The 7,916-nt window shown below is 40.8% G+C and overlaps 1 pseudogene; it reads left to right on the top strand.

Annotated features, from left to right (window-relative positions):
- The first annotated feature begins 4,193 nt into the window (after positions 1–4,193).
- On the top strand, positions 4,194–4,312 carry LOC120621317 (uncharacterized; annotated as a pseudogene).
- Positions 4,313–7,916: the final 3,604 nt, after the last annotated feature.

Raw genomic sequence — 7,916 nt, 5'->3', positions numbered from 1 at the left:
AATTGTGTTAAATGTTAATCGAAAACTCACTAATTGCATAAAAAGTGACTATTTCCTAATGTTCTAGTTTAAAATACAGTTTAGGACACTAAACATATGTTTATGGTTTATAACTACCTATCTGCTGGCATTTATGTGGGCCAAACAAAGTCTGATTGGGCCAAATCTGGAAAATGTAAATATATTTATTCTCCTGTTACTATGTTGCCATGGCCTTGTGCTTCTGACAGTTTTAATGTGTCTGCTATTGAATCTTGGCAGACATCATCGGGTACTTCTCAGAATGTGGGCGGCCCTCCAATACTCTGCATCAAAACCCTCGGGGGTGCTTGTTAAAGTATGGGTTCCCAGGCCCTGTCACAAATCTGCTGAATCAGAACTTCAGTTTAAGAAGCACTGTACCTTAAGGGGTGCCCGCTCTGTACTACCAGTGGTCTTCCCTTGGGTTTCACTTTTCCACAGAAAACAAAATACAAATCTCAAATTGTCTTTGTACTTGGACCAGTTCCCTTAGTTGATCTGATATAAGAATAGCTTTTTGTACTGCAACGGTGAGTTTGTTGAATAGATCCCTTGTATTTTAGGAGAAGAAATGTAGTGCCTCCTTGCTCACCATCACTACAGGCCCTGGTAGCTCTGAGGATAAACCAGCTTGGATTTCACCCTCAAGGACTAACATTTTGTAGAGCACATAAAGCCACTTGAAAGTCAAGATGAGGCAGAACGACACGTGCACTGGGCTCTGTGTGTGACTGGTTTCTTGTCTTTGGCCATTCGTCAGGCACAGCAGCTGAGACTGCTGAATTGGATGAGGTAGCAACACTCAAGAGTCAAACCAGCTGCAAGATGCTCCCCTACAGGGTGGAGCAAAGGCTGCTGACCCACCTCTTTACCCTCTCACCATTAACTCCACACCTGGGATTGTAAGAGGGGAAAATTTAGCCTTGTATTCAGTAATTTATATTCAGCAAATTAAACCGACAAAGACAGATTAGCAGGAGAAAAGGTATACAGTTTTCTTGATGTTAATTTTTTTATATCCACAGGAGTTTCACAAAAAATAAGTGAAAACTCAAAGAACCAGCTAGACTTGGGGACTTATTTACTATTTAAGTAAAGGGCAATAAGTCGTGGGGAAGTGAATAGACCAAAGAAAGGGGATTCTGGCTTCTAGAGGTGATAAATTGTGGGAAAGTGATTAAGAAATACATGGAGAAACTAATGGGAGATGAAAGTTATTTTAGTAAGGTCTGTTTATGTAGAGTCATCTTGGTGTGACCCCCAGTCTCTGGTGATAAGAGTCAGTCTCCTCTTCCTGGTACAGAGGGGTACCTTTCTCAAAGGAAAATTTATGCCCTGCTTTTAGGCAGATAGGAGGCAGGCAGAGAACTTTTCCTGGGTCTGTTGTTTCTCAATTACTTTCGGCATATCTTGGGGTGGCATATTCTGATCCCCTTTAGGATCATCAGTACATCCAGCTGGGAAGAAGCTGAACAGGGGCTGGCATAAAAGGATGAGTTCAAGCAGTTTCTTTGTGTTCTAACTGCAACTCTTGTGCAGAACAATTGGCCTGTGCCCTGGTGAGACCTGTTCTCCTCCCTGCACCAGAATTGCTGTGGACTAATTTGGAAACAGACCTCCGACCCTAGAGGAACTATACAAACAGGATTGATGTGCCTAGCGGTAGAACAGCTCTGTAGGAAGATAGAATCTTAAATGGTGAAAACAAGGCTTCATAGTTCAAAAGATTGAAAATTAAATAATAAATAATTTTTAAAGATTTTTTTGTAAAATATGTAGATATGCCATATCTCCAAATGAGCCTAATACTATGAAAAATAACAAATAGGGTCGTACAATTTAAAATCTAAGCAAGGACCTAGACTCAAGGAGATCATTATGCTCCACTAGAGGGCACTGTGGTAACAATCTAGTAACTAGTTTATAAAATAATGGACTAACAAGAACTGAGGGAGTTTGTAATTCGTTTAGAAATTTGTGATGAGAACTACTTTGAGCAGAAACAAAAATCAAATACCACTTTTACCATAGGAGTTTTATCTATATGACAGAAAAACTACTCAGAAAGTTTTTTTCTTAAGTTGGAATGACATTTAAAAAAATGCAAGTTGACTGACTTGAACAAAACGGAATGGCTTTCAGTTAGTTGCTATGTTGTCCTGTTGCTATGTGGTCTAGTAGAGGCTACAAACAAAATCGAGGAGATCACATTTCCTCTGCCTCAGCCATTTGAAAAGCTCCATACCCCTAAGAGCCCTCATCTGCAGTTGTGCCCAGAGCAACAAAGTTTGTGTGAGAGTTTAAATTGGGAAAGATAATAACTATTATAGCTTGCTTTTTTGAACTCTGAGTACTAGGTTGGGTGCTTCACATGTATGATCTTTTTAATGCCCACAGCAGCCCTATGAGTTAGGTACTATTTTTATTTATTACTGTCTTCATCAGACAGATGAGGAAAATAAGGCCCATAAAGGATTTCTTGCTTGCCCATGGGGCATGGCTAATCGATGGCAGAGTTGGGACTCAAACCTGGGCAGATCAAATCTAGATCCCAAATTTGAGCTATTTCTAGGCGAGTAATGGCAAAAACAGAACCAGAACCCAGATCTGTTACAAATTAAAGAATAAATTTAAGATTGAAAGAGATGTGTGTGGGCAGGAATGGATAGAAGAAAACTTTAGAAGGGGCGTGAGGGAAAAGACACAAAATTACTATGTTTGCAAAGAGACAGATTCATATCAAACAAGAACATTCCAGGCTGAACTGGGATGTCCCATATATGCCAGTTATGCAGAATGCCAGAGCTAACAAGACCAGAATGATTTTCCCACTGCCTCCTCAAAATCCACAGAGCCCGAGACCCATGGACGGGTGGACTTCCCAGGAGAAGTTCCCAGAAGATAGATTCTAGCTTCAGGGTACAGAATAGGATAGTTAGAAGTTGACCTAAATCCCTAGAGACTTTAATCAAGTACATTCTAAAATTATAAGAATGATTATAATGGCTACCACTTGAGCACTCAATGTCAGGCACTGTGCTAAGCATTTTACTTGTCTTAGCTCACATAATAATTCTATGAGGTGAGTACCATGTCCACCATCTGAGAATTTGATGTGCTGGTCTCCAATGTAAGGCATGTGCAGATTATGAGTAAGAATGTATGTCCTGTACACAAATTGGGTAATTTAACAAACCTCCCTTATCTTTGAGCAATACAGCCAATTCTGTTATTTAAATGCAACCCACTCCTGAGGAAGCATGGTGATTGCTTACTTCCCCCTTCTAAAACCCTGCTCAAATGTCAGGAAAAGAATAAATATATATATGAGAAAATAGGAGGAAAGACAATATGGATAAGAGACTTCCAGAAGTATCTGGAAGATGAAGAGGATGGTAGCTGATTTGATGGAACTGGGAATCACTACCTGCAGACAAGGAGACCAACAAGAAGGTGGAGATTGGCCTCGTAGAACCTTTAAGTCCTGAGGACTTGGGGGTTCAAGATCCACAGAAGGTGGAAATGAGGCATGACACTAAAACAATGGGGAGGAGTGTGCAGGGGGTAGTTGACCCGCTTCCTTCTTCTGCTTATGAGAATGAGCAGGCATTGCAGGCAGTCCTCTTCACACAACCATCATGCCCCTCCCACTCCCACTGCCAGCAGATTTGCATTGTCTCTGGATAACTGAATGGCTCCAAAAACCACTCCTAAATTCTGACATTTTAGAGTCCCATCCCAATTAAAAAGCCAGTTCGTTGCGCAATCTCCTTGTAGTAAGTCCTTCCCACTAACATGCCCCACCCATTCCCTCATAGCTTCCATTCATCTTTTTAGTGAATCAAGATTAGACAAGAATGGGCAGCCCAGGATCATCAGATATTTAAGGGAAGCCTCCAACTTGAAAGACAGAGACCCAAAGAACAGGAAACAGGAATCTAGGGGAAACAGAGATGATGTAGAGAGCAAGAAAAAGTGTGAAAGAATAATCCTTAAAATAATTCCTTCATAGAAGTAAAACGAGATATGATGCTCATTAAACAAGAGTTGGATATTATTTTTAAAGGGATTAATGAGAAAATGAGAATGAGATTTTGGAAATATTTTTAAAGGAGAGTAAGAATATAAAGTAGAACAAAAAAATCAAAGAGATTTAAAAATAATAATAATTGGTCTACAGCCATGCTACCCTGAACAAGCCAGATCCCGTCTGATCTCAGAAGCTAAGCAGAGGCGGGCATGGTTAGTACTTAGATGGGAGACCACCTAGAAAGACCAGGTGCTATGGGTGTAAAAAATAAAATAAAATAAAATAAAATAAAATAAAATAAAGGATTGTAAGCTGACAAGATCCTTGCAATCTGTGAGGTCAACCAAGTGTTACCTCACCTAAAAATAAAAATAAATAATAATAATAAATAATAATAATAATAATAATAATAATTGAAGAAAGATGAGAATGAAGACCAATCCAGAAAATCCATTTCCCAACTAATAAGATTCTATAAAGAAAAAACTGAGAAAAGGAGAAATGGAAGGAAAGAAATTCTAGCAAAAACAATACCATTTCCCAGAACTGGAGGACACAAGTGTCCGGATTGAAAGGCTGCTCAGTAAGTGCCTGACACAATGAATAAAAACTCACACACCAAAATTCATCATCACAAATTTCAGAATACCCTGCATAAAGAAAAGATTTTCAAAGCTTCAAGAGAGAAAAAAATACAAAAGATCAAAACAGCATTAGACTTCTAAATAGCCACACAAAGTTTCAAAAATGATGGAGCAATGCCTTCAAACTTCTGTGTGAGAATGATTTTCAGCCTTGAATACTTGTAACAAGATAATCAATGAAGTATGAAAGTGGAACAAAACATTTCAGACAGGTAAGTACTCATATTTTACCTCACATGTATATCTTCTCTCAAATAGCTACTACAGGATGTACAACAACCAAATGAAAGAGTAAACTGAGAAATAAGATGTGAAACTAGGAGTCATGGGGTTCAATACAGGAAAGCAGTGAAAGGAAATGCCAGGATGGCAGCTGATAGAGAGAAACCAGTCCAGAGAAGAGCAGGAAATGGCAGGCTCCAGGAGGGAGGTGCCCAAGGAATAAAAGAAAAATGGAGTGTTTGAAGATGTAGAAAATAGTATCCAGAACATTGAAGCACTTGGAGTGGGATAGGGGGAATTAGCAATTAATATATAGAATGCTAAGCAAATTTAAAAAAAAAAAGCAACTATTGGTTCCAGGAAATAAACTTATGCAAAAGGCCTAAAGTAGAAGTAGAAGAGCCTAATACATTCAAGGACTAGAAGGGCGAGTGGGGATGGAGCAGAACTGAGATGAGGAGAAGACTACGGGATGATGTCAGAGAGGTGAGAGTTAAGAGGGGGCAGGATGTGAAGGGCCTGCGGACCATTGTGGGGACTCTGGCTTTCACTCTGAGTGAGATGGGAGCTGCTGCAGGGCTTTGTGCTAAGGAGTAATGTGATCTCGCTTACATGTTAATTATTCCTGATAATTATTCCTGATATGTTGAGAATAGACCATGGGGAGAGGGGAAGGTAAAAGCAAGATGCTATTGCAGTTAAAAGGCCATTGCAGTGATCCAAATGAAAGACAATGATGATGGCCCAAGAGGAAGATGGTGGTTTGGATCAGGGTGCTAGCATTGGAAGTGGATTCTAGGTAGACTATGAAGGCAAAGCCAAAGTATTTCTTGGCACAGTGGATGTGAGGTATGAAAGAAAGAGAGGAGTCAAAAATAGATCCAAGATTTCTGGTCTGAGCAACTGGAAGGATGAAGTTGCAGTCAAATGAGATGGGGAGACCACAATGGGAACAATCTTCCCTTTTTTTGTTGCTGAACCAATCCAAACTTAGTAGCATAAAAACAACAACAGTCATTTATTATTATTAGCTCTCATGGTTCTGGCAGTTGACTGGGCTCAACTAAACATGTCTCACTTGGTGCTTGGGTGAGGATTATCTAGAAGATTCAACTAGGTGGAGGATGGACTATCTGGGGCTCCTCGGGCATATCTCTCTCTTTCTCTCGCTCGCTCTCTCTCTCTCTATCTATCTCTCTCTCTCTTCATGGTCTCCCCAGCATGGTGATTTCAGAATGGCCAGACTTCTTACATGGTGGCCCAGGGCTCCACAGAGGTGTGTCCCAAAACAGAGAGGGAAGCCATATCACCTTTTATGACCTAGCATCAGAGGCAACAGAGTGTCATTTCGGCTGCAATCTATTCCTTAGAAACAAGTCACCATGTCTAAGTAGAAAGAGAACCAGTTTCCCCTTCTAGATAAAGGAGGGTCAAAGAATTGGTGAACATATTTTAAAACCACCACAGTAGGTTTTGGGAAGAAGGTAAGAATTCAGTCGGGGAACATTCTGAGTTGAACACTATTTGCATAGTCATAATAAACACTAGTCATTACTTTAACCAAAAATTGTGATGTGACCACATTGGGGGGAACTGAGAGGAAGGAAATAATGGGGTCACAGTGTGGGAGAGCCAAGTTCTCATCCCCCATTAAATCAATGAGTATAAACAGAGAGAAAATCGAGAAAGAAAGGTAAAGCAATGTCAATTAAAAAGACAGGTATAAGTATAAATGGAAACATAGAAGGAGGAACCATAAGGATGATTCCTTCTAGGGAGCAAGATGGGTGAAAATGTAGGAGGGAGAAGGGGGCTAGTGTTTTCAATGTCTTCCAGTACCATTCGGGGGTTTTTTTATTCCTATTACTTCGATAAAAGAGCTACTTTTAAAAGGATATAAACTTTGTTTCAGTAAAATTAGTTTTTAAAATGTAAAAAAAAAAAATACTCAATCCATATAGCAAGGGCAATTTTAGAAAATACCCCCAACTCAGTCCCTTTTCCACCTTGTGCCTTCTCCTTCACATCTCTGGCCAAAAGAATACTGAGACCTCCAGGGATGCAGCACAAAACCCAGGGGCACCCTTCACGTGTGCTGTCACAGCAGTGACCACTGCAGATTTCCAAGTCTCTGATCATCCCCCTCTTCAACCCTTTGGAGTGGGTAGGGCCGGGCTGATACCCATTTGAGGAGAAAACTATGTCTCGGTGAGTTCATCCACTCATTAAAAGATAGAGTGGAGACTTCAAGCCAGGTCTCCTGGCTTATGGTTTAATGGTCTCTCCGTGATAAGCATGGTGGCTGCCATCACTGTAGATTATACAGGCAGAGTAGAATGGGTAAGGGAGAGAGAAAGAGGATGTTCTTGGAAGAAATGTCTATCCCTCTAAATTAAGTGTATTATTTTTCCTGAATACAAACACACCTGTTATGAAATCCATTCCCTCAAAAGATACTTGATACCTCAACTGTGGTGGCCCCTGGCTGAAAATACTCTATTTCCCCTTAGTCACCCTCCTCAGGTCAGTGTAAGCCTGCTGGATAAAGTAACAGAAACAAACAGATCTCCTTTGGAGTGAGATTCCTTGGCCTAGAGGAAAACTGCAGCAAGCAGGCAGGCGGCACAGTTCTGGGCAGAACTTTAGCTTTGTCTCTTCAGAATAGGTCCCTGTCTAGGGTGGGCCTGGTGTGCCTAGAGCCGCAACCCTATGTGGGGAGTACAGATAAACACAGCAGTGTGAGGCAGATCGTTGTAAATCAGTTAACCCCCTGCAGACCACGAACCACCAGCAAAGCTAATTAACCTACTGATTGCTAGTTAGTTACCCAAATTACCCTGCTCTAGTTATGTCAAAGCCCTTATTAAAGTGATAAAGTGGCCTGGCAAATGGTGTCCCCCAAATTTGCCAACGTACAATGGAACGATGACCATGATAGTGGAGCTATGTCAACAGGTAGGAAGATGACCCTGCCATGGCCAGGTCAGCAGAAACTGCTG

Source organism: Pteropus medius, unplaced genomic scaffold (assembly GCF_902729225.1).
Source record: "Pteropus medius unplaced genomic scaffold, Ma_sr-lr_union100, whole genome shotgun sequence".
In the NCBI taxonomy this organism is placed as follows: Eukaryota; Metazoa; Chordata; class Mammalia; order Chiroptera; family Pteropodidae; genus Pteropus; species Pteropus medius.
The sequence above is the reverse complement of the archived record's forward strand: the minus strand, read 5'-3'. Positions and strand labels throughout refer to the sequence as shown.